Source organism: Cnephaeus nilssonii (assembly GCF_951640355.1).
Source record: "Cnephaeus nilssonii genome assembly, chromosome: 7".
In the NCBI taxonomy this organism is placed as follows: domain Eukaryota; kingdom Metazoa; phylum Chordata; class Mammalia; order Chiroptera; family Vespertilionidae; genus Cnephaeus; species Cnephaeus nilssonii.
In genome coordinates, this window is record NC_137078.1 from 23,120,300 (window position 1) to 23,147,434 (window position 27,135).

The window sequence follows — 27,135 nt, forward strand, 5'->3', positions numbered from 1 at the left end:
TATTGATACATTCAATAACCGTCACACTCGACATCCGAGTGCAAAAGGTTAAAAACGTATTGGAAGAAGAAATTTGCAATGTCAAAACTGACAAGGAACTACAATCTGAAGTATATCTGAGGAACTCCTGCCAACCTACAAGATCCAGGCAGCCATTCTGGAGAGTCTGGCAGTACCCAACATAAAGACATAGATCTGTTGTGACCCAGCACGCCTGCCCCTGAGTCCTGTGTATACCACAGACTCTTAGGCAGTCTCCCATCAGTCAACAAGGGGGGGGTGTTTGAGGATGTTCATCCAGCGTTAGTGGTAATGGGGAGTAGGAGGCAGTCACCTGCTCATCACTGTGGGAATAAATGAGTAAAATAGGACTGCTGCACACAAAACCCGGCACCTGTTAGCATGCAGAGTGGAAAAGAAGCAGAATGGGGTTTCTTATATACCATTTATGTAAACTTAAAACACATGTTCACAACACAGAAATACGTGTTTTACAAGAATACAGACTAATAAATTGATACAGGCAAATACGTTAAACTTGGTGTCTCCAGAGAGGACAAACATGGGGGTGGGGAAAGGAAAAAAGGAAAACAATCAATCACTCAAGAGAAGAGCCTTGAAGAGATCAATGAGTATGGTGTGCCATGAACTGGCCTTCTGCACCTGAGGTGCACAAACAAGCAAAAACGGGCGAGGGACGCCATTGGATCATCAGGTCTTTGAGGAGAGGATGCAATGAGCACCTTTCTGAATCCCCAAACACAGCCAGCACCACATCCTACCTTTGGGCAATAGATGGATGCCTAAGCAAATGGGTGAATAGAAGGAACAAATAACCTAATGGAGGGTCCTTGGAGACATAGAGTCACTCTCCATAAATAAATAATTACTGAAGCTCTCCTATTGCCAGGCACCATTCTAGACCTTGAAGATGAAATGAGTGAAGAAGGAAATGGTTCCTGTCCTCACAGAGATCTGCTAAGTGGGGAAATGGATGAGTCAAGTAGCAATTATGACACACTGTGTTGACAGCTATGATACAGATAAGCAAGGGGACACTGCAGAGGGGCTCCTAATCCAATGGTGAATGTTCAGGGAGAGCATCCCAGAATATACTGATGCCTGGCTCAGTCCCAAAAGATAAGTAAAAGTTACACACGCAAGGAGGAGGGAATGAGGGAGGGTGCCTAAGAGGCAGGAGAAATCGGGTATGCAATGGGGCCTGTGGTAAGAACTTCACTATAATAACTCTGATATCTATTTCAGAAGGGCCTGTCTGCTTAGTCTTAAGATGTAACATAGCAGTTACTTTAACAGGTGAAACTGCACATATTTATTAGTGTTCTTGAGGCATCTTTATCAAACAAATAACTGATTCCTTGCCTTCAGTTCTCTTCTTAGAGCAAGCAAGTATGCACATCCAAATCTTTATTGCCTAGAACAGTCCAACAGGAATCAAGCATGTGTCACTGTTCTGGGAAATCATTTCAGTTTGACTAAGAGGGATATAGAATTCTGAATGGAAAGGCTTTTAACCTGCCAAGATGGTTCACCTTCCTATAGTTCATCCCAGGATTATAATTCTTCATTTATAGGTCTGCAAGAATGCTCACAGCTGACATACAAAGTCTCTTTGGCAGTGTTATCGTGAGTTTGTGGGGTTAGGGTTTGAACTGGCTTGATAAGCAGAATCTAGCAGTCACACAAATGCCAGTGCTAGAAATATAGTCTAGGGGCTCTCAAAGTCAACCATGCATCGCATTGATATCTCCTGCAGGGCTTGTGAAAATGATGCAGAGTGTTGGGCCAACTCAGTGGATCTGAGTCAGGAAGTCCCAGTTGGGGGTTGAGAATTTGCATTTCTAACAAGTTCCCAGACAATGCTGATGCTGCTGGTCAGTAGACCACATTTTGAGAACCACTGAACTACTCTAATTTTACTGATGAAGAAACTGAAACTCGGAGGATGTAAGTGCAAAGAAAACCTACACTGCCCTTCCTATGTGTCTCCTTTACCTTCACACCACTACCACACTCACAGCACTTCTGACACCAGATATGTGTATGTGTATGTGTATGTGTATGTGTATGTGTATGTGTATGTGTATGTGTATGTGTATGTGTATCAGGAGGGATTGGGGGAGGGCATTCCCACACCAAGCAATTCTGCAACACCATGTGAGGTCCTACAGTGAAACTCAATTCTGACACTATCTACCTGGAGTTAGTATTAGATCCCACAGGTTAAAGGCTCAGCCCCACAAGACTGCGCCCCCCTCCTACTTCAAATGCCAATCACCAGGCCAGATTGTCACCTCTGCTTCTGACCAATCAGCTATAAATTAGAGGTTCCCACCACCCCCTCTTCAGGTTCAATTAATTTGCTAGAGCAGCTCACAGAACTCAGGAAACCAGTTTACTTACTGTTTGCCAGTTTACTATTAAAGGATATAGATGAATATCCAAATGGAAAAGATGCATAGGTCAAGGTATTTGGGAAAGGGTGCTTAGCTTCCATGACTTTTTCAGGGGTATTATTTTCCCAGCACCTCCAAATGTTCACCAAGCTGGAAGCTCTCTGAACCCAGTATTTGGGGATTTTTGTGGAGGCTTCATCCCATAGGCACGATTGATCATTAACTTCATTTCCAGCCCTTCATTCTCCTCTTTGGGGAATGGAGGACGGGGAGGAAATAGAGGCTGAAAATTCCAAACTTGTAATCATGGGTTGGTCTTTCTGGTGACAAGTCCCCATTCAGGAGCCCACTAGGAGTCACCTGATTAGAACAAAAGAAACTGCTATTACCCAGGAAATTCTAAGAGATCTAGGAGCTGTGTGTTGACAACTGAGGTCAAAGACCAAATATTAGAACAAAAGACGCTCCTAGTCCTCTTATCATTCAGGAAATCAGAAGGGTTTTAGGAGCTCTGTGCCAGGAACCAAGGGCAGGGGCCAATGTATACATTTTTTCTGTTATCTCACAGCAAGAAAATTACATAAGATCATAAAATTACTGGTAACCCAACCCAGATCTTAGGGGAATATAGTTGATAGGAAATAAAGAGCTACAAAGATTTTTGAGCCAAGGACCTACCAATTATTGCCTCACAGGTACATATGAAAAATCTAATCTGGTTCCTAGAACCCTCTTCCTTCTCCATTAATTCAAGCCTGAGAGGTACCACCGAGTACTGAGGGAGGAGAGAGAGGTTGGCAAAGGGTGCACAGCAGCAAAAGAGATGGGGGCAGGTCCTGATCATCAACAAGTCCTAGAGGTACTTGCAAGTCAATGAAGGTAGAACTTAGCGCTGTGTCTCCAAGCACTGTGCACAGTACTCAAGTCAAAAGCATGGGAACCAGTGAGAACTCTGCCAGAGCCTCCTTAACCCAGGCTCTATGACACTTGAAAAGGACAAAAATGTGTTCCTGCAGATCAGCTCGAAAGAACCTGCTCCACCTGTCAGCCCTCAGTACCTATACGGGGGTGGCTGCCTCAGCCTCACAAACCCCTTGAAACCTTCTGAGGCACAAAGGAGCTGCTGCCAGACTCCCTCTCCCATTGTCACCATGCCATTGTGCAGGTTGTATTCTGGGAGAATGATGGCCCCAGCAGTTGTAAGACTTGCAAAGCTTTAAGCAAATGGGGGAAGGGGAACTACACAAAAGCAACAGCAGGCCTGCTAACCAGTGAAGGCTTAATGGGTTTAAAGAGAAAGAGCAGGAAGTCTGTGCTTTCATTCTCATTTGTCTGCAGTGAGGTGAAGATGGATAAAGTCTCTGGCTTGTCACCCTTGTTTTGTTGTCCACACCCCACCCCCTTTTTATGAGGAATTTAATGGGAGAGGAAAATAAGTCATCAGCTCAGGAGCCCTTGCCATCAGCAATGTCGGTTATGGAGTTGGAGGTGCATTGTTTAGGCATTAAGAGTTCAGAGGTCAAGTGTCTCTGACTATTTATCTAGGGCCTAGAATATCTGAACATCTACAATTATTAGCTGAGATTTTACTTAAAAGTTATTTTCAATGGACCTCATAATGCTCTAATTATAAAGTTGGAAATGCCCTACTTTGCAAGAAGTGTGATTTTGAATTCCACCAAAAAAAAAAAAAATGATAGTTCTGTTCCATGAACTGTTCTGCTTAAAGAGACATCACAAGAAAATCATTCCACAACTGCTTAACAACTGGCGTTACTTCAAAGCTACAACTTCTAAGTTTGCTTCAGGTTCTCTTTCAAAGCTACATAGAAGCTACATGATTTTTCTCCAGAGACTTGGATTACAATGTGAATTAAGAAGACAGTGTAGGTAATTCATTCCAATAAATTCTGGTTTTAGTTGACTAGCTGATAGTTGAGCAAGCCATGTAACAAATATTTCATTTTATCAGAGAGCAGATATTTTGTGAAATCTCATAGACTAGTATTTAAAGCAATTACCAACCTAATTTTGAGAGCTGATTGTTGGAGGATAATCATGGCAATCTGACCACTAGCCTGAGCTGAAGCTCACGTGACCTCTTGTAGCCACTGCTGAAAAGGCTGAAGAACTCAGGACCAATCTACGAAACCCACAGAGGTCTTAGTTAGAAAGGTGTTGGAAGCCAGGTCTTCCAAGATTGGGTCTAGAAGGGCAAATTCTCATTCCTTTTACTTTATTTCTGACTGAATAGCCTTGCTCAGTCTTTAGAATTTTGAAAAGTGGGGGCTCCCAGAATAGCAGCACACACCATGATAAACCACCTCCTCTTGCTGTGCTGTAAAGAGAGTTAAAACCTCCTCCAAATTAAGTCCATTCTTGTGGTTTTTATCTTTCCCCCTGATCTGCTGCCCACAGCAACATGCACACTGGTAGAACACGGATGTGGTTTGGGGTTTCCAAGGGTCATCCCCTAACCACTCAAGACTTGGGTAAAAATACTCCCGTAAAACTCTTTACACATTTGTTTTTAAATTGTGGGAATGGCTGATTTACTTCCAAAGAATGTTCTGAGATCCTTAGAGCTGTGCAAGGATCCATAATTGTCAACAATTGCTAAGGCAGCTTAACCCTTCTGTAAAATATTATGCATACAAATAGGTTTATTTTGAACCAGTTCACACTATTGAACTTGAGCCTGGTACGGGGTTTATCCCAAGGCAATGCTCAGTAGCAAACACCTAGGCTATATGTCTTCCTATTTGGTTGGCTCGTTTTATATCTTTGCATGTTTAAATAGGCAATGGGAGTGCTAATTAAAATGCAATCATGCAGATAAATTATACCATGTTTCTAAAAGGTAAAATGAAAACCCTTTGATTTCAAAATCTTTGTGATACTCAAGGTAAAAGCACAGTGTGATTCTGTACACAGAGAAAAACCTGCATGATTATGGCATATTCAAAACTAAAATTCACTACTATTTTGATTTTAGATATATGGAACATTTAACAAATTAATTCTGAGTCATTTCTTATGGGAGTCAAGACTCAGGCTTTCTAGTACAAATGTTCAAGTCGTGGATCACAATGAATAATTGGATCTGAGTTCTGTCTGTAAAATAGGAAGTATAATGTATATTTCAAAGCCTCCTTCAGTCTAGGGGCCAGGGCAACCCCAAAACCAATGGTCAAGGCTCCCTAGTGGATTCTCCATTTTGCTCTCAGGTGAACCTTGCTGCCAGCAGCCAAAGATAAAAACAAGTATGCTCCTCAATCTGAACCTCAGTTTCTTCCCCTGAGCCTCCACAGGGCATTGTTGAGTGCTTTTGAGATTATAGACTTATTTGAGAATTTGATGAAAGCTATTTGCACTGTTCAAAAAACCCAGCAGTTGTACACATTACCACAGAAGTGTGCACATGCACCCACTGATGCTCCGATGCATATCCATGGACCTCTAGTTAAGAACCTTGAGACCCTGCAGGAATGAGATTCTGCATGTCTTCATCTGAGACTTCCTTCTGGGCTCTAACCTGCTCCTTTCACTTACACTGTGCACTGAAAAATTCATCTTTGCCCAAAATATCATATAAAAATTAACCTTTGTTTTAGCATGAGTATATTCTTCTGTGTATACCATTTACAGGCTAGGAAATAACTAGCAACCATTTAAATTTTGTATAGTTGAAAACATTAGACAACCTGGAGTTCTTGTTTACCCTCTCCCTCCTTTGAGAAGGCATGTATGAACTTTATCCTGGTCCCTCGCTTCAAGGTCAAGGTCAGTTTCTTCCATAGATTCTCACTACTTTAAAGTTTCCAGCCCCTGACTGAAATATACTCTTAGCCCACTTTGGTGCCTAGAGCAGGACCCTGTTGGGTACCTGGGTCTCACCTTTCAACTTTTGAGCCACATCCCTCCAGAGGTTTTAAAGTGTCACCTGAACTGTCCTTTCCCCTCTCCAGGTATGTTTTAGAGCAGCATTTCCCAAAAAAAGATGCCAGAAAACAGTGTGTTTCATAGCCAAATGAATCTGGAAAATTCTGCCCCTTGGAGACTCCCAAAGCATTTTATCACATCAAAGGCATGAGAAGTCCTTCATAAAGAAACTAATTTAGTTTTCTTTTCCCATTATTTCAAAAATGTATGGGAACACAGGATAATTCTTTCCTATATTATTGTAACACACTTGGAGAAACTCAAAGATCTGGTTTCTGTCATGTCTTCAGCCAATGTGCTTTCCATGAGCTTAATCTAGATTCTCTGATCAGGTCCATTGGTCATTCCTTTCATCTAAAGATCATGTTGTTCAAAGACCTCTCAGGTCTTTCTCAACTTTGCTTGCTGATACTGTCAAGCCACCTGGGTCCATTCTCTTCCACTAGCAGTTCATAGCCACCCTCCCTTTTGGAACTCACAATATATTTGCATGTGAAAAGACAGTCATCATTTAGTCCAGGATGTAGCTTCCACTATCTCCTGCTCAAGTGTGTTTAAATAGAGTCTTAGTGATTTGGAACTGAGATGAGGTACTTAGAGATCCCCCAGTCACTCTTCTAACTTTATAAATAAGAGAACAGAGAAATAAGAGCAGAGCCTGGGCTTTCTGATTCCCAGTCCAGTGATCCTATGTGGTGGCTCAAACTTCCCAGAGGCACATGAGATTGATTCATACCAGAGAGTAAATTTAATAATTTGCAATGAAGAGTGAGATGTGTCTGGCACAAGTCTGGTTATCTAGAGAGAGATCTACCCAACTATTAAATTGCAGTTGGATGCTTTCTTGATGGGTTTAGAGAATGAGAAGTTAGATTTTCTCAAGAAATTGATGTACTGGAGAGAATATTGGATTGGGAGTGAGGAGGCTGATTCTAATTCCAATTCTCCCACCCCAAGATCTTACTGTCATTGGGCTTCTGTTTCGTCATGGAGTAAATGGCAAGAGATTAGATAATTACCATTCAATCCCCTCAGTTTCACATTTTAGGATTCTGTGATTTTGAGTTCTTCCCTTTAAATTACTTTGCCTGTGTATGTTCAGCATCCTTATATATATATACACTTTGGCCCTTGGTCTCAGGTTCTTTTCATCCATAATCATCCAGTTTTTGGAGTGAGTCCTTTTAATCCTATCTTGGACATTAGATAAATTTTCTCAAGATTCTTGAATAAAAGATTCTTTAAAACATACAAAACAGGTATCCGCAGCTGCTGATTTGATCTTGAATAAATATTAACATCCTGTCTCTTCCTGGACTCTCTGAATTATTGTAGTCCCCCCACAGTCACCAATATTTTTTTCATTTTATTTCCACAGCAAGACCTAAAGCTCCTGGGAAAACAGAGCCACATAGTGAAATCTAGACTACTCCGTCTGATAGTCACAGTAGCTTCCTGCAACACCAATCACAGTGCCATTAGCTTCAGATTATAATGACAGGGTCTCCTAATTCAGGTCTGTAAAAGCGCTTTTAAATCACTCACACTACTAAATTGTTTCATTTGTTTAAAGAATGTCCACTGCCCTCAGGGCCTCTGAGCATGGGTACAAAATACTGCTATCAACAGGGGTCCACAGCAGTCCTCAGTATGCTCATTATCACACTTTTACCAGCAACACTAGTACATCAACAAGGATGAACTATAAGAAACATATGATTCTTGTTCACACTTACACAAAATAGTGACAATGCTGTTAGTAATTAGTTACCAGATCCTCAACTGCTTTGTTTTTTGGCATTAGTAATATGCCACTTGAAGTTTTACACCAAATTAACATTACCCACATTCGACTGTTTCCAAGCCCCTTGAAAATGTGCATCCTCTTTATAAGCAATGATGCTCCTGACAGTTAGACGTGAACTTTGAATTATTTGCTAGTTAAGAATGGGCAGAGTGGTCAGGCTGGTGTGGTTCAGTGGTTGAGCATCAACCTATGAACCAGGAGGTCATGGTTCAATTCCGGGTCAGGGCACATGCCTGGGTTGCAGGCTCAGTGCAGAAGGTAGCCGATCAATGATTCTCTCTCATCATTGATGTTTCTATCTCTCTCTCCCTCTTCCTCTCTGAAATCAATAAAAATGTTTTGTAGGTGTGGGGTTTTTTTTTAAGAGTGTGCAGAGTAGAATCCATTTTGGTATGGGATCAGACTGTTCTGACATCATTAGTAGTTGTCCAATGTGATGAAAGATTATTTCACTATTTGAAGCTACCTCACCTTATTGGAAATGAGTTTATTAACATGTAACTCAGTCCAACCTCAAGGCTAATTTTAAGGTGAGGGAATGTAAACTCTGAGTATAACCAAGGCACTTACTCAACTAGGACTCATTCTGGTTCTACGGTCAGCTCATAGACAGAAACATATGACAGAATTTTAAGGATTAAATAGTTTTATAATCAATGCTGCTAAGTCCCTTAAAATTAGTTTCTGCTTTTCTATTTGCAAAAGTTAATGACATCTGTTGATACCCAAATTCCTTATGATGCTGAGTGAGATAGTAATGATATAAATCACTTCCATTTTTAAAGAAAAAGTGCTTCTGAAGTAAAAAGTATTATTGAAGACCAGGCAAAATCCCAAAACCAGTCTCCAAATTGTGTTCCAAAAAAGTAAGCACCTATATTCTCAAGATACAAAAAACAATGAACTGTAATTCCATTTGGAGAAACTACCCCCACTTTTGTCTTATAAACAATCCTACAGACAGTATATAATTTACTTTGTTTTGTTTTCTACTGATACTATAAATCAAATGTTTTCAATTGACACTGTAACTAGAAAACTGAATCTAAATGCCTCACTGGTTAACACAGCCTTACAAGATCTGGAATCTTCTGGCTTCACTTCCAAATCCAGAGCTTTGACTACATATTTCAAATTGAAATATGAGTGTGTCAATTAGTGGCTGAGGGGGTTCACATTGAATCCAGAAACTCCAGATTTTTGCTATAGGATTAAATATTTTATGTGCTATAAAGGCATGTCCTAGAATTATGGTTAATCTTTTTCTTCCACATATTCTACTTTAACTAAATGTGATATTTTTGTTGTTGATAGGTTAATAGTGCTTTCATGTATGGAAGTCCTGATTCATCAACAGATAGAAAAACATGCTCTTGAGACTCCATTGTTTCATCCTCCATTTCACAAAATCCCTCTTGCAACCATAAGAAAGGGGCCCTGTGTTAAACTAAAAGAGAGGTTTTTGTCTGGGAGGAGAATTTGCATTAAGTAATATGAAAGAAATTTAAATTCATGATCTTTGATTCTTAATATCATGGTCTAATAAATTGAACTAACCATTCCAAATATTACAAAAATGTGATCCAACATTTATTGGGAAAATATTACCTTAATTATTTAGTTAATGAATGTATTCTAGATTCTAATGTTTTTACTACATTGGCAAACAAGAAAAGACCTATAGGATTGGTAACAAATGTTTTGCTCCTGCAAGTAATTACTTCACTTAAAACAAAATACTCAACTTTTTTTTCTCTTCCACAATATGAATTCTTCTATCCTTTTGGATAAAAGGCTCAGATGATCTGTTTTCTCTAGCCAGAATTACTGCATATGTTCAAATAATATATCAGTTTCATCAGCCGCCATAGAATAGGCACATATGACAATAAATCATTTTGGGAACTTCCTGAATCCCAGCCAAGTTGTAGACAATAAAAGATTCTGCTTGTAAAGGCAGCTATAAAAGTTAATTTCATACAGGTTCCCCAGCACACATGCTACGGTTCAGTTCCAAACAGATGTGATCTTGGAACAGCAATGGAAAATGGCATGAAGTATTTTCACTAACTTTCTGTATCAGGAGACTTAGATACTTAGTGTTTTGTGCAACCTTTGGTCATTAACACATTGCAGCAGGTATGAAAACTAAAATCAGGTTTCTCCTGATTTTAAACAATAGTTTGATTCATCAGAAGTTGCATGTTTGTCTGAATTTTTGTGATTTGAGCCATTCTCTATACACTAGCAAAGCTCCCTATTAATGGTTCTCTGGAATTGATTTGCAACAATAATGATGAATCCTTTGGTTTATCTTTTGCTGGAATAGGGATTTTCTAAACATGGTAAAGATATACCCTCTCCATAAAATCCCTGCTGAGCTTGAGAGTACAAAATGCAATTGGAGTCCAAGAAATTGTAAAACAATTCAGTGCTGAGGGCTGAATGAGAGCATCATTAACATTACTCATACACCTGAAATTAATTAAGGCCAACCTAAGGATTAAGGTAGTCCAGGCCAACAAAGAAGAAAAGGTAATCCTGATGATGTTAAGTGGTGGATATTTATATAATCACACTTTATTCCAGGAGATTGCTTTAAAATTATGTATGACACTTCCATCCATTAGTTCATGTGAACATCAGACCAACCTCATAAATTTATGAGGCCTTCTTATTTTGAGGGTTTGAGGAAACAGCTGGCTTAGTGACATTAAATGGCAATCCCCAAAAATGGCAAATGAAATAAAAGCCACAATCCCAGGTACATGGCCTTGAAGGCCAGTAGACTAGGAGTTCTAACAGTTTTAAGGGGTCCACTGGCAGTGCATTGTGGGACTGAGCTCCAGGAGGGTGTTCCCACTGAAGACACAAGAAATAAGTTCTATCAGCTCAGCCACTGACCATCTGTGCCCTCCCTTTTCTCATCTTTAAATGTGAGAAGGGTAGACTAGAAAATGAATTCTAATTTCTCTTCCATATCTGACCTTCCTCCACTTGGGTCTTCTGGATGGAAGTGGCAGAGATTAACTATTATTTATTGGTAAAAGGCACTAGGAAACATGATTTGTGAGACTTAGGTTGATGGTATCTCTGCCCCTTAGCCATGTTTTATCACAAGTGCTTTGCATTTTCAAGAAATAGATAAAATGTGTCAAACCATGGGTGGGGTGACCTCAAAGCCAGAGGATATATGCTTTAGTACCAGGGTGAGAGGCAGAGCAGAACTCAGGGCAGGCAAGTCAGAGAGCAAGAAATAAGGTCAGTTTCACCAGACACTGTGAAACTTTCAGTTAGTCTCACCTGGGATTGGTTCTAAGTTTAGTAATTGGTTTTCTTGGAACTAAGAGCAAGTGGTTTTGCTTCACCAAGCAGGTCAGAAACCAAATATCTTGATTGTGACTAGCCTGGTCCTTGCCTGAAGAACTGAGCTGATTGTGGTGTTTCTCTTCAGATTCCTACAACCCCCACTTTTGACCAATTGAGCTAGTGCCACAAGCAGGAATGAGTCTCACATCCAGGTCAGTAATCTCCCCTTCCTCTCCCATTTTTGCACTTCAGAACACAGCAGGTCTTTGTTAGCAGTCAATCTATCGGTTGAATATTAAAGGTCCCAATTGTTAAACCTCTAATCTGAGGCGTTCAGTAGAAGTAGGACTGGTTTGATGTCCGGACTCTACAATGAGAATGATTCTTTCATTTAGCAATCCTATGAAAGCCACAGTCCTATGTTTACAATAACAAGAACATCTATAGCTCGTAGCAATTACGTTCTACCATCATCTGTTATAGAACAGACCAACTCAAAGATAATCAAGTTGATTTTGTTTTATCTTATCTAATGATTAAAACAGCTCTTTGGAAACAAACTGAGCATTCTATTAGGTAAAAAATAGTATGTTAGTGACAGGAAGAGTTTGCATCTGGTTTGCAGGGCACAGCTCTTTACCTGGCAGGATTTGGATCATTGGTTGTTAGTTCGTATTACTTCCTAGAAGGCATTTGCTGCAAAGGAGCTCTTCTTTATACATTCCTGTGTTCGAAATATGTCTCTTTTATCCCACGGAGGAGTGTACTCCTCTGGGAGTGTCTAATCCAAGACCAGGTGGTTTTGAACAACCTCTACTCTCAAATGCCTTGTAGCACCCCCACAGAGCATCCTGATGAGGTAGGAATCCACCAGTGGGCTTCCCATTTGACAGATGAAGAACCTCACGTAGAGAAGAGATGAGCCATTTGTCCAGGGACACACTCATGGTGTTCAGACTCTTTTTGCTCTGTATCACCAGCTCTTGAAGAAAATCATAAAAGAGCAGTTCAAAAGAAGAGCCTCTTATGTGGATTTTTGTATTGACCATGGATTTCCTTTTATCTTGAAGTTATTCTATAGATAACATAATAATGCCCTGGGCAACTCCTCCAAGTAAGTAATCCTTGAACATGATCATTTAAGACATTACCACCCAAATACAACATTTCTTCAAGTTGGCTTCTTGTTGAGGGAAAAAGAAGTCACATACAGGTACTGTTAGCCAGGAATCCCCCCAGGGTATTTTCACCATCACTGGGCAGATTTTGTTTTTCAGTTATAAAATACATTTTATTACCAAAAAAATTGCATAAGTCTTATGCTTTGAGAAAGAAAATGAACCCTGAAGACATCTAAAGATAATTCAAAATACTCTAGAAAACTTGTGTTTTCCTGAGCAGAGATTATTATAGTCCCAATCCAAACATTGAAATTATATTTGTAGTTTTATATAATTAGTGGTTAAATTTCAAAATACCCAAGCTGATATCTGGCCATTCAAAGTTATTTAAAAGTAAACTGATCATTTAAAAAATAATAAATAAATAAATGTAAACATAATTAATTAATAATAGTCATAATAAAATCTACCATCTGTACAATGCTTGAGAGTTGACCAAAGGCTTTCACACCTATCACAATAAATCCCTAAAAATTTCTCTAAATTGGCTATAATCCTCCTTTCATAGATTAACATTGTGGCCAAAATACTCAAAAACAGGATTCATACTCAAGTCTTGTGAATCAACATCTAAAGTTTCTTTCATTTTACCACAAATAAATCTCAGCAGGGCCAGGTCAATTTACAATCCAAGTTGAGGAATTGTTAGTTGGATAAAGAGTAATTTTACATTTCTGAAATCGTACATGAACTAATTTTAAAATAGATAAAACATCATAAGCCTAAAATGATTAAGTGCTAAACACGATGTATTAGGCAGTTCTCCTTCAGTTTTAATTCTTTGCCCAATGCTGTGTCCATTTATAATGTTTTCCCAACAACCAACTAAGATTAGTTAAGTTCTCTGGGGTATAAATCTTGTTCTCTGGTGGTTTGACTCTGTATCCCTCAGAGGATGTCATCATCTCACTCCATCTCTCTTTCTAATATGCCTCCAGAGGAGAAGGCTTCAGATTCCGGGTGAGCTCTGTATTGTCAACATCTATAGGGTTACAGGTGCTTTGCAAATAATGTTCAGCAACTACTGCTTCTGTTCCCTGAAACCTCCTTGAAAAAGAACAAATTACCTCATTGATCACCAAGCAAATACCATTGAGAGCTGTACTATCATGGGTCTAGCAAGAGAAAGGGTTCAGAATAGGCACCCTCAGATGTGCCACTTGGGTGTGTGAATTACTTTGAGCTAAAAACAATCAAGGCCCTGTGGGCTTATGAGAAATTTTTACCACTCCTTTAAAGAGTTTAAATTTGGGGCCTTGCCCATAGTAAGAGTTATCAGCAGAGATAACTTTTTATGATCTATCTACACGGCAGGGCAAACTGCTAATTACTGAACATCTGCTCTTCTTACCATCCTGCAATGAACTCCCTCCCCTCTGCACTTCCAAGGTGCCTTACTTCATCCTTAGCTCAGAATGTCATATATGCTTCATTTGCCCTTTCTGTCTCTGAACCTCTCATGTATGCAGGGTTCCCATACGTACACATGTAATTATTTTTATTTTTCTCTTGTTAATCTGTCTCATGTCTATTTGATTATTAGACCAGCCAGAAGAACCTAGAAGGGTAGAGGAAACATTCTTCCTCCCCTACAAAAGGGAAGTCCAGAAAGAGATTTGGCCTACAGAGAACAAAACTGTTTGCCAGCAATTGGTGATTAATTATTTGTTTCTTCTATTAGAATTTTAATATTTTGGTTCATGGGTGTTTTACCCAACTCCTAGGAAAGCATCTGTAAGTAATAAGGGTTGCATTAATGTTTATTAGAAGGGGAGGAAAGGAGGAAGGCAAAGAGGAAGAAAAATAGAGTAAGAATGAAGGAGAGAGAAGGGATAAAGAGGAAGAAGGGAGGGTTAGAGGGAGGAAAGAAGGGAGGTAGAAAGGGAGGGAGAGAAAGAAAGAAAGAAGGAAGGAAGGGAAAGGAGCTGAGGACAAGAGGAGAGAGGAGAGAAAGCTCTCAAGGAAAATTTAGCTTAGGAACTATATCAGAGGTTACTTGTCCACCAATATTCATTCTCCCCATATTTAATAATGCAAGTTCTAAGTTGTACCTGGGCACAGCCCCTCAGCTGCAGACTGTATTTCCCAGCCCTCCTTGCAGCTTGGTGAGGCCATGAGCAGAAGGACATGTGCTGCTTCCAGGTCACTCTAAGGCTTCTTTCCCTTCCTGCTGACTGCAGCTGTAGCTGCTGCCCTGCCTCCAGACCAGCCTGCTGACTTCTGGACTGTCACATAGAGGAGAAGAAGCTTCAATCCTGATAATGTCAATGTATTTTAGGATCTTTCTGTTTTAATACGTTAGCCTGTGCCTTAACACACACAGGGACTTGGGGCTTTCATATTGTAGTAGTATGTAGCAAGGCATCCATCTAAGCTGTGATTTAATCAAGTCTCCTGTTTAAGTGAGTTTGTAAGTTTATGTCAATCAATTTACTAACAGTTAATATTTCTCAGCATGTGCTCTATTCAGGCACTCTGCTTGGCACTATAGTTATATGTGACATCATCCAGCCCCCAAGAAATTGACAATCTAGCCATGAAGACCAGACAGAAAATACCACAAAGCAGCCCTGTACATTCCTACTCTCCACACAAGTGGCATCAATGGCGAAATGACAGCCCCACTTCTTCCACCTTCATCAATAACACTCCTCCTGGCCCGAGGACCCTCCCAACTTGAAATAAGATTTTATGGTGTTTGAATACGTTTTCCCTTCCCAAATCACTTCATTTTCCTCTACCTCAAATTTTCCAATTATGAAATAGTCCCAGTGTGACTATCAATGTCTTCATCCGTTTGACTTTATGACTTAGGCTTCCCAACCCCTCCAATTGGCCTCCCCCTCTCCAGTCCTAAGGCACATGGAAGTGGATCTGGGGCATTGCATAGTATTTTGTTTAAGTCATGCACCATGGATGTTGAAAATAATCACTCAATGCCTCTCGTCCCACGCCCCCCAAAGAGCACACCTCACATCGCTGTGCTGGCTGTTGCTATACATAGTGCTGAGTGGCTGCCTTCCAGGAGCCAGAGAAGGGTAGCTGTGCAGACTGGCCCGGACACCCAGGACCAAAGCCAGAAAAGGAAAAGGTAAGCAGGCTGCACAAAATCAGGAGGCGGATTGATGAGATGAGAAGGAATATAGATTGATTCTCATTATATGCCATTGGCAAGTGAGTCTAAAGAGATGGATTGATGAAATGAGAAGGAATATAGAATGATTCTCATATTCCATTGGCAAGTGAGTCTAAAGCTGTTTCTTAAACTAATCAAATTGTTTCACTGTTCACCACAGGCGAGAGTAATATCTGTTTATGATGTTGACCAACATTAAATGAAACACAAACACGAAGTGGAGCTTCATCTATTTCTTTGGATTAATTACATCTCCAACCTACTCATGAGGGAGAACTGGAGCAATTTCTGTTAGGCGAGGGTGAAAGCAATCTCCAACCTCCTGGCTATGAGGGGAACCATTTGAGATATAGAGAAGAGAGTTGTTTTGTGCTAGAAGAGCTGCTCAATTAAAAATCTAACTAATTGAGTGACAGTATTTTCGTGTATAAAATTAGATAGCAATGCAGGATTTCTCTGAAAGTTACCGATAAAGAAAATGCCCAGCCCACTGCCTGATCCAGAGGAGTTAATCAGTATCTGTTAGCTCGATCAGAAATGAACATTTAAAAAGGCTAACATTTTTAAAAAATAAAATAAAAAGGCTAACATTTGTTCCAAAATGAAAATAAGAACCTAGCGACATGAAGGAAAGGGCTGCCAGAATGTGATATGAAAAAACTAGGAAAATAATTCCTGGGAGGAAACCTATATCCCCTGAAAAGGAACGATCTCAGAAAACTGGCAAAGACACAGCATGAAGTGACAGAGAAATGTGTAGGAATGTTCTGAAACTGGAGGGGATCTCCAAGGACATGAACCCAGGAAAGAAAAAGAATGATTCATTGAGCTTTCCTAGAAGCAGGACAGAGAGCAGGTCTAGCCTAACACAGACTCGAGGGGTGCATGCAGATTATTTCAGCCGCACAAGAGGGAGGGCCTTGTGGAACTTCCCCTGAAATCAAGGTTGAAAAGAAACAAAAGGAAAATCTTTTGGAGAACTGGAAAGAGATTCAAAAGCCTGAGATACATGGAATAAAAAAGTAATGTAAGATTCTATATTCCTGTCATTTGCCAAACTGTTGACCTCAGGAGACTTCCATATGTTGTGTGGAATCACTTTGGATGCTGACAGCATGTGTGGTGTTTCACAGACACAGGCTCTGAAGAGGGGGCGGGGCTGCCAGGGTGGACCCTAAGCTGGCATGAGGAGAGAAATGTGCCATCATTGCAAGGATGGAGAGGTGGGCCCTGGGAGCCTGTATGCCTGGCCCTTTGTCCAGTGATACTCCAGTGTCTGCCCACTGTGCCCACCCTGAGCCTGAGACGTCATTTGATTTGCACCTTTTTTCTAACAGAGTGAAGGATGGGGTGACTGGATCCCACCAGTGTCCCCTCAGCCGGAAAAGGCTGTTCTGTCCCGGTAGAAGCATCCACCTCTGCCTGACAGGTAAACAGCCCACAGAGCAGAGAAGTGACTCCTCCAAGGGACGCGAGAGCTCCTGGTAATTAGAGAGGAAGAAAGGGAAGGAAACCCTTTCCCGAACCTCTGACCACATTCCCAGCCAAGTCCCACTAGCAGGTGTGGTTCTGCTTTGCTTTCAAGAAGGAGGCAGAAACCCTACACCACCCACCCCACCAGCCTCCCGCCTGTGGGCAGAGCTGGGGCACCCGCCCTGTGCCCGCACCTTGGGGGCAGGGAAGTGCCAGGAAACCCTCAGAACACTGAAGCCTGGTTTCCTGCCGTCTCCCACTGGATGCACCTGCCCTGCCCTTTCATGTCCCTTCAATCCTGCCCCCACGCAGCACCTGCATCCCAGTCGTGGCCAAGCCCGTCCCTAAGTCCCACACCCCAAAGGAGAAGAGACAGGGAAGACAAACGCAGGCAGAACTGCAGTCTGACCCACATGGCGGCCAGATGGCTCTCTTTCTGCCTAGGAATGCATTTCCCTCAGACAGCTCAAGCTCCAAGGCTGTGAGAAGGCCTGTCGCTGCAGGCAAATGTCAGCCTGGCGCTCACCCCGATTCAGCAGGACGGAAAAGCAAGTGCACCCTTGCTTCCCTGGGCCCTCACAAAGTCCAGGACCATTTATTTTCCTTTGCTTAATCTCCCCTCCTGACACCAGGACGGTGTGAGGCCTGGAAATCTGTGCTCAGCACAAGACAAAACAGAGGAAGAAGCCGGCACAAGTGTTTTCTCCGGCGTGCTGCCTGGGGAGCCGGGCCTTGCCTTTGACATGTGCTGGAGGTGTGGTGTCCAAAGTAAACCTTTGAACTATTTTTTGGAACCTCCAAAAAGACCCTGCACATCAAAGGGGATCTGATCCCTGCACCGTGCGTTGCAGGCATCGTTAAGCATTTTGCATGAATCAACCACCTTCTGAAAAAGAAAGAAAGCCCAAACTCAAAGCACATTGCCAGTCCTTGGACCCAAGCGTGGCCCCAAGCACATGCTCACCACATGGCTCCTTCCTGGTTCAGTGGAATCAATCCCTGCAGACACGCCCCGGGCTCCTCCATTGCTCAGCGGTCATCACAGAGCCGCTCGCTGCAGACTCCAGGGACAGGATACAATGGAGCCACTTGTTGGAGCAGCCTCGTGCCCCTTGCCCATGCCCACCTCGAGAGAGTCCACATGAGCTCTGACTCTAGTCATGAGGGGAGCCCTGCTGGGCTGCCCACCCCAAAAGCCAGCACAGGATGCAGCCTGAAGCTGAATAGGGAGTCCTGTGTGAGCTCCTTGGCACCATGCCCAGAAAGCACTGGCATTGGTGGGCATGGCAGAGAATTCCAGTTTCTGAAAGAAGGCGGAGTAGGGGGCAGATCCTGAGGCTTGAGGCGCTCCTGCCATTTACCTTCCGTGGAGTTCACTCGGTTCCCCAAGGCAGCCAAGGTGATGAGCAGGGGTGAGCCGAAGCTGCAGAGGCCACAGTTGCCGCAGTAGCTCCTAGAAATTGGTAAGATATTCTCTTCTGACCAGTCTGAGGAGGGAAGCATTCTCAGGCCCTCACCTACCAGCCATGCTATCTACAGCCCACAGCTGAAGCCATCATTTGAGGACAGCAGGGAGTGGCCGGGAGAGGCCACTTATGTACTCTCCAGCTCCTCACAACTTCAACCCAGTAACAGCCTTCAAAGCATCAGGAAGATATCTGACCCTATGATTTCACTAGAGGTACATGATACAGTTTTTAAGACAAGATGCTGTCATTCTTGGCAACTGTCTTTTTTAAAAGTCATTTTCTCTTCTAGATTCAGGAAAAGAAAAAAGGTTTAAAATTGCTAATGCATCCTCACTGGTAAGAGTTTTAATTAGCAGTTCAAAAACTGCCCACATTCTGGCTTTCTAATTAATAGGCACAATTTCTGTTGAGTTCTACTTCAGTAGGTGCTATATAAAACCAGTGAGTGGGTGACATTATTCCATTCAAAAAGGAATTATAAAAAGAAGGAAAAAAGCTGAATTAGAAGGAACAGAGAAGACACATGAACTGTTTCTCTGGGTTATACCTTTATAAATAAACGTTCTTACCTAATACCTCTTGCTAGAAGCCCTTAGCCCCATGGTCGGCAAACTGCGGCTCGCAAGCCTCATGCGGCTCTTTGGACGCAAGCCACATGCGGCTCATGTGGCTCTTCCACAAAATACCACAGCCTGGGCGAGACTATTTTGAAGAAGTGGCATTAGAAGAAGTTTAAGTTTAAAAAATTTGGCTCTCAAAAGAAATTTCAATCGTTGTACTGTTGACATTTGGCTCTGTTGACTAATGGGTTTGCCGACCACTGCCTTAGCCCCATGGCCAATCAACCCCTTGAATCATTTTAACACCTTGATACCCTGACCCCTGAATCCAGATACTGGGGATCCCAGCCAGATATCCTCGTTCAACAAATACTGACGGAGCATGCTACCTGCCAAGCACCAGGCAGGAACCAAGTATTCAGAGATGACAGAGCTGGTCCCCACTGTCCAAGGGCTCATAGTCTTATGGAAGATAACCACCTAAGGAAAAAAATGTTGTATGACTAGACTATAAGCACCCAAGTGCAGAAATGCTGTCTTATTCATTTTTATCTTCCCATGATCTAGACAAAGTCTCAACACAGTAGGAAATGATTAGGTGTTTGCTGAATGACAAAGACAGGGCGAATAATGGGTGCCTCCACATGTACAGTGGTGACACAAAAGAAGGATGATCAGCTCCACCAGGGTGGGGTAAAGCCAGGTGACAGTTACCTGGTGCACTGAGGGAAGGATTTCTCCATGGCATCTGTTCTAATTGCTCAGAGCCCAAGCAGACCAGCTGGTAAGTATATTGGTCATCACCATAGGGAGAGCACTGAGACCCTGGATTTGAGTCTTAAAGACCAAGTGGGAATTTCCCAAACAGACAAGCTGGGAAGGGCATTCTGGACAGAAGCAGTGATACAGACAAAGGCAAATAAACCTGAAATTTACCAAACAAGTTGGAAAGTCTGAAGAGAGAGCCTGGGCTAAGACATAGGAGCGAAATTCTTAAGAGTGTCATCTGTCACCCACAGGAAGGCAGCTTTTATCCTGAAGGTGATGAGGAGTCATCAGAAGGCTCTAATCAAAAAGAGACCTGATGGCCCTAGCCGGTTTGGCTCCGTGGATAGAGCTTTTGCCTGCGGACCAAAGGGTCCCAGGTTTGATTCCAGTCAAGGGCACATGCCTTGGTTGCAGGTTCCTTGGACCCTGGCCCTGGTCAGAGGCAACCAGTGGATGTGTTTCTTTCACATCGATGTGTCTCTCTGTCTTTCCCTCTCTCTTCCACTCTCCCTAAAATCATGGGAAACTATCATCGGGTGAGGATTAACCAGAGAGAGAGAGATAGATAGAGAGAGAGAGAGAGAGAGAGAGAGACCTGATGAAACCAATTTGATGAGAAAAGAAACAAATCTGGGAAAGGACAAGTTCAAATGAATTAGAAATGGGTAAGCAGAAAAGTGTGAGAGGCTGGAAGTAAGGCACTGAGAGTGGGTTAGACAGAGGGAATACATGAATATGGGCATATCTGTGAGGTGGACTCTCTATCCTCAGACCAAATTTGGGAACGTGTTAGATGAGAGAAGAAGAGAAGAAGAGTTTAAAATAACTTCCAGCTTTCTGGCTTGGATAATAGGGGTGAGGAAGGGTGGCGGAAGGAGTCTACTAACATGATAGGACACAAAGGCGCCCAGGAAGGTTGGGGCAGGGAAATGATGAGTTCTAGGTGGCGAGTGCTGCTTTTGCCATGACAGATGGAGGAATCCAGTGTGTGTCCTAGAGTTCTAGAGCTCAAGTAGAGACATGTCCTAGAGAGCTCAGCCTCTACTGGTCTGGGACTTGCATGGATCTTGGTGTTTTTTGTTTTATTTTGTTTTGTTTTGTTTTTTGCAGTCTTATGAAGTCTCTCTGTCTCTCTCTCTCTACCTGCCTCCCCTCCCCCCCCTCTGGCTCGCTTTCTTTCTCTGTTTCTCTCTCTTTGGTTCTCTCTCTCTCTCTCTCTCTCTCGCTCACTCGCTCTTTCTCTAGTACATGCGCATGCATGCTCTCGCTCTCGCTCTGGTTCTCTCTCCCCTAAGATTTCTATATGTGTCACCCCTGATGCTAATTCAGAAGATGCCACAGAAAGCAGTGCACCATCAGAAGGCAGCTATGACATTGATGAGCTAAAGTTATGATATATCAGACTCCAGGAACACTTCCAAATAGGGAAAAATGCTCAAACATCATTTCTCTTACATATTCCAAAGAGGTCAGAATGAACCCCCAGTGCTCTCAGCAACCTCAAGGAAACTTTCCTCCTTTAAAAAAAGAAAAGAAAGAATAAATAAAAAGAGAATCTTGCTTAGCACACATCATCAGTCTTAGCTATGCTCAGCTGCTCGGTCTGAATCACAAGGAGGCTTTTCACACACAGTGATGAGACATCTACCTGTTTATTCTGAACAAGAAATCCTGATCATTCGATGGACTATCTCCTTCCCTTCAGGTATTTCTCTTATAGTCCTGGCTTCCTCAAAAGCCAAGTAGTTCTTATTGAATCTTCACACCAATTAATCTCACTCAATTCAATGAATCCACTTCTATCTGGCACACACTGTAACTCCCATATGGCAAATAAAGCCAGGTAAATGTCCAAACCTATGCTGCCAAAATCTCTTCCTGATCACCTTGATCTTCCACCTGACCGGCCTATGAATTAAAGCAATCCTATTGGTCACTTTACTACCTGGCTTGGGCCACAGGTCGAATAAAAGACTTTCATGAGACTATACAGCAAATTGGTTGTAAGAGCTCATCCTTAAGATGATGATGGTCAGGAATCCCTGTCATTGGAGAAATGAGTTCTAGCCACCCCTGTGAATAGGGCAGTTTGCACATGTGTTACTGCGCCAACTTTTAAACTACCTCCCATTCAGATGCAGTCTGAACCCTGAGGCCAGCCCAGGTGAGCTGCCCAGCAAGAGGCACAGTGAGGAGTTCACAGGATCTTGTATGTTACAAGTAGCGTTGACTCTCATTATTCATCATAGTTAAGTTCCATAATGTCTCAGTGAACACTGACCCATTGCTCCTGGGGAATTTCCAGGTTAGGTTCCTGCAAGTGTCTGGTCACAAGCTCCATCAGCCAATCAGTTCCATCGGCCATTGATACATAACCTTGTTTTATGTGTGTCTGTTTAAAGACACATCATTCAATATATATTGTTGATTCATTAACATGGAATTCACAGCCAACGGCACTATAATGCATGCCTGAACAAAGATTCTCTAACACACGTGCTTAAAACACATTACAGCCTCCTGCACTTAGGAACACTAGACAGCACTTCACTACTGTACTTGGGGGCCATTTTAAATGGTGAAATCACCAACAAAAAGCACAAAAATGTGGAAATGTAGCACAAATAGACCATGAAAAGGACATTAGTTCACAGTATGAGAGCTGAAACCAGAGGCAGAGCATGGCCTTGTTCAACCTCAACTGGAAATGTGAGTGCTGAGTGACTCAAATTTTTCACCATTCTGTGTATGTCCACAAATGACTGTGACAGCACTATAATTATTGACTTAGCAGTTACAAATACACTTTAGCCAGTATGCACATTTGAAACAAGAATCTGTGAATAATGAGGATAACTGTAGGTTGTACTTTAACTCTTTCCTCTAACCTAGATATTCTGTAGGGGATCTGGACTAGATGTTTAAAGACATTTAAGGCAGTTCATCTTCAAGGTCTTTCAAGCCATTTTCCCTTTTTGGAGGATTTTAGTATATTTTTAAAAACAAAAATAAAAATGAGGAAATGACCAATAGGGTTATTAAACTTTCAGTATAGTAAACCCCTTTTTTCCATGGGAGATACGTTCCAAGACCCCCCAGTGGAAGCCTAAAAATGTGGATAGTACCAAACCCTACATATACTATTTTTTTCTATATATACAAACTTTATTTATAATAAAGTTTAATTTAAAAATTAGGCAAAATAAGAAAACAACAATCCTATATAATAAAAGCCTAATATGCAAATTGTCCCCTCGGGCAGTCTTTCCACCAGGAGTTTAACTGAGAGACCAGAAGTTCAACTGCTCGCTATGATGTGCGCTGACCACCAGGGGAGCAGCGCAGAATATGGCAGGCATCGGCGATGCACTGCGACCTCTTGCCAGCTACCTGGGGACGGGGGTGACAGGGATGGAGGTGCGGTGAGAATGCAGGGTGTCCCCCAAGCTCGCTCTCACTCCCCATGCTACCTTCCCCCGGGACACCAGGGCTTACATGCCAGGGAAGCCCCTGTGCTCAGGTGCCCATGAGGAGCCCACCCTGCACCCGCACAACTTCTTCTGGGTGAGCCGGGCCACAGCCACTGGGACCGGTCAGGATCCCCATGGGCTCGTGCAGAAGCCGGTCTGCGAGGCCGGCAGGCTGGGAGGGAGCATGCTGCTCGCCACACTTCCATGTGGCACCACTGGGTAGCCCAGAGGCCCATACTGTGCTCTGGCCTGCTGCATCCAGCCATGCTCACCGCATCTCCATGTGGGGACTCAGGAGCTGTAACTCAGGCAGAGGGGGGCGTGGGGGCCCAGGGGCCCAGGTGCTGCTCAGGGTCCAGAAGTCAGCTGGAACCTACCCTTCCACACCAGACGCTTGCACTTCGATCGCCAATCAGGCCTAGGAACTGCACCTGTGCATGACTTTTGTGCACCAAGCCTCTAGTAACTACTAATAAAATAAAACAATTATAACAATATACCGTAATAAAATTTATGTGTGTGTTTTCCCTCTCACTCTTTCTGTCTCTCAAAATTCCTTATTGTACTGTATTCACCTTTCTTGTGATGATGTGAGACAATAAAATGCCCATCCTACTCCTGAATCTGTGTAATCATCCCTTACTTGCAGTACATGGCTTGGTGTCACTCATTTCGGGAATCCCTCGCAGAAGTCTTCCACCCACAAATTTAATGCTTTTTCGATCTTAACTAAGTACTAATCACACACTGAAGCCATAAGTTTCGCAGTTTGAGATGCAACAGCAAAACTAGCAGGAATATCTTGTTCCTTATTCACAATTTCACAGATAGCAGATTTGTTCTCATCATAGAACTTAGCAACCTCAACATTATTTTTTCTTTCCCTGATAAGTCAAGAACTTTCACCTTTTCACATAAAGGAAGCACAATTGTGTTTTACTCCATCTGGATTTCTCTCTGGCATATCTGAATTGCCAGCTTCACTAATCTTGAAGTGAAATAAGGGTTTCTTGAACACAAGCACTGGGAAACTTTGACAGTGGATCTGATAACCAACCAAGCCCCCCTACTAAGTGACTAAAGGGCGGGTAGGATGCACAGCATGGATACGCTGGACAGATTCACATCTCAGCTGGGACAGTGAAATTTCATTGTGCTACTCAGAATGGCATGCAATTTAAAACGTAATGAATTTATTTCTGGAATTTTGCATTTAATATTTTCAGACCACAGCTGACCACAAGTAACTGAAACCACAGAAAGAGAAACCACTGATAAGGGGGCGATTACTGCATATTGTAAACATTTATATTTGAAAAATTAATTCCTATAACTCATAATACCAAAACAATGCAATACAGCTGGCACTAATCTTAAGATAATTAAAGATTTTTAAAATATTGCTTCATGGATCTTCATAGGCAGTATGGTCTGACAGAGTAACATGAGTTTTAAGTTGTACGATGACAATCGTCTTTTACTCCATCTAGGTATTTCTGTCTGTAACCTCATTTGAAGAGAATCCCAGTGTCTATATTTAGTGAACAGGTGGCTCTAGCAGATGATTTTCCTGAACCTACTTTGGACAAGCTCATAAACCAATGGTGATCAAGGTCTCTTCAAGGAGTTAATCACTCTCCAGGTCACAATACAGTTAAAGGAACCTATTGTTTTATTTGCTGGGTGAATGACAACAGAACCCTCAGAAGAAAAGAGTTCAGGACGCAGTAAAGAAACAGGTTGAACAAATACCAGAGGTGAGACAGATCTACCACAGGTCCCTTTCTGTCTCCAGGCCTCAGTTTCATCAATTGTAGTTAGGAAATGCTTCAGATCAGAGGTTGGCAAACATTTTCTGGAAATGTCTGGATAGTAAATACTACAAGCTTTATGGGCCATGAAGCAAAACCAAGGATATTTGTAAGTACTTATATAACAAGAAAGAAAATTCATTTTCACAATTTTTTCTCAACCATTTTAAAATTTTACATTTTAAAACGTAAAAGCCTTTCTTAGCTCCTGGACTGTACTAAACAGACAGTGGGCTGGACTTGGTGGGGGAGATGGAGTTTGCTGAGCCCTACTTTAGGTCAGATGGGTGCTGTCCTACAGAACTCTCTGTGAAGATGGAAATGTTCTTTATCTGCGCTGTGGCTATTGAACATTGGACATGTGGCTAGTGTGACTGAGGAATTGTATTCTTAGTTTTATTTCATTTCAGTGAATTTAAATTGGAATAGGCACATGCATCTAGTGGTCAAGCACAACTTTAGAACTTCTCGCCACTTCCTTGGGCCCTAATATTTTACGTTTCTACTAGAGGCCCGGTGCACAAAATTTGTGCACAGGGGGAGGGGGTGGTCCTCAGCCCACCCTGCACCCTCTCCAATCCAGGACACCTCAGGGGATGTCCGACTGCTGATTTAGGCCCGATTTCTGCGTGATCAGGCCTAAACCGGCAATCAGACATCCCTCTTGCAATCTGGAACTGTTGGCTCCTAACTGCTTGCCTGCCTACCTGCCTGATCACCCCTAACTGCCTCTGCCTTCTGGTCTGATCACCCCTCACTGCCCTCCCCTGCTGGCCTGATCACCCCCTAACTGCTCCCCTGCTGGCCTGATCACCCCCTAACTGCTTCCCTGCCAACCTGATTGCCCCCTAACTGCTCCCCCACCACCACCGACCTGATTGCCCCTAACCACCTCTGCTTCGGCCCCTGCCACCATGGCTTTGTCTGGAAGGACGTCCAGAAGATGTCCAGAAGATGTCCGGTCTAATTAGCATATTACCCTTTTATTAGTATAGATTATTAGTATAGATAGTCCACTGCCTTCAAGAGCATCTGTTGTATAAGGTTGACAGGTATGGACAGGCCTTGGAGATTTTGCTGTCATTGACTCTTAGAACAGCATTGATTTTTCACTAGACACATGTTTTTCTACAATGTGTCTAGTCTACCATACCCATCCTAATGCTAAATTCCAATGGTGCAGAGAAGCACCATGAGAGCCACAACAAACTCAAAGGGGTGCCACAGAATATTTTATATTTGAAGAAACCACGCCATACTCGGCATCCATCTAACTATCTATACTAGCTCAACATCTTTCCAATAGTTTGTATAGTGCTATAGTTCATAGCTTCATCAGTAGACAGTACTGCATTCCTTTCAATGGAGTCATATCTTTTAAAGGCTGAGTTTCAGCTGCAATGATAAAACACAAGAACCACAATGTTGTCTTAGTCCATTCAGGCTGTTATAACATAACAGTTTCACAGACTGGGTAACAGAAACAACAGAAATTTACTTCTCACAGTTCTAGAGGCTGGAAGTCTAAGATCGTGGTGATAGCCTGGTCACGTTCTGATAAGAGCTCTTCCAGGTTGAAGACTGCTGACTTCTCCCTGTGTCCTCACATGGTGGAAAGAATGAGAAGGTTCTCTGGATTCTCTTCTTCTAAGAGCACTAATCCCACTTATAAGGGATCCACCCTTATAACCTAATTATCTCCAAAGGCCCAACCTCCAAATACCATCACAGTGAGATTAGGGTTTCAACATATGGATTTTAATCTGTTGCAGGTGTCCAATCTAGTTCCAAG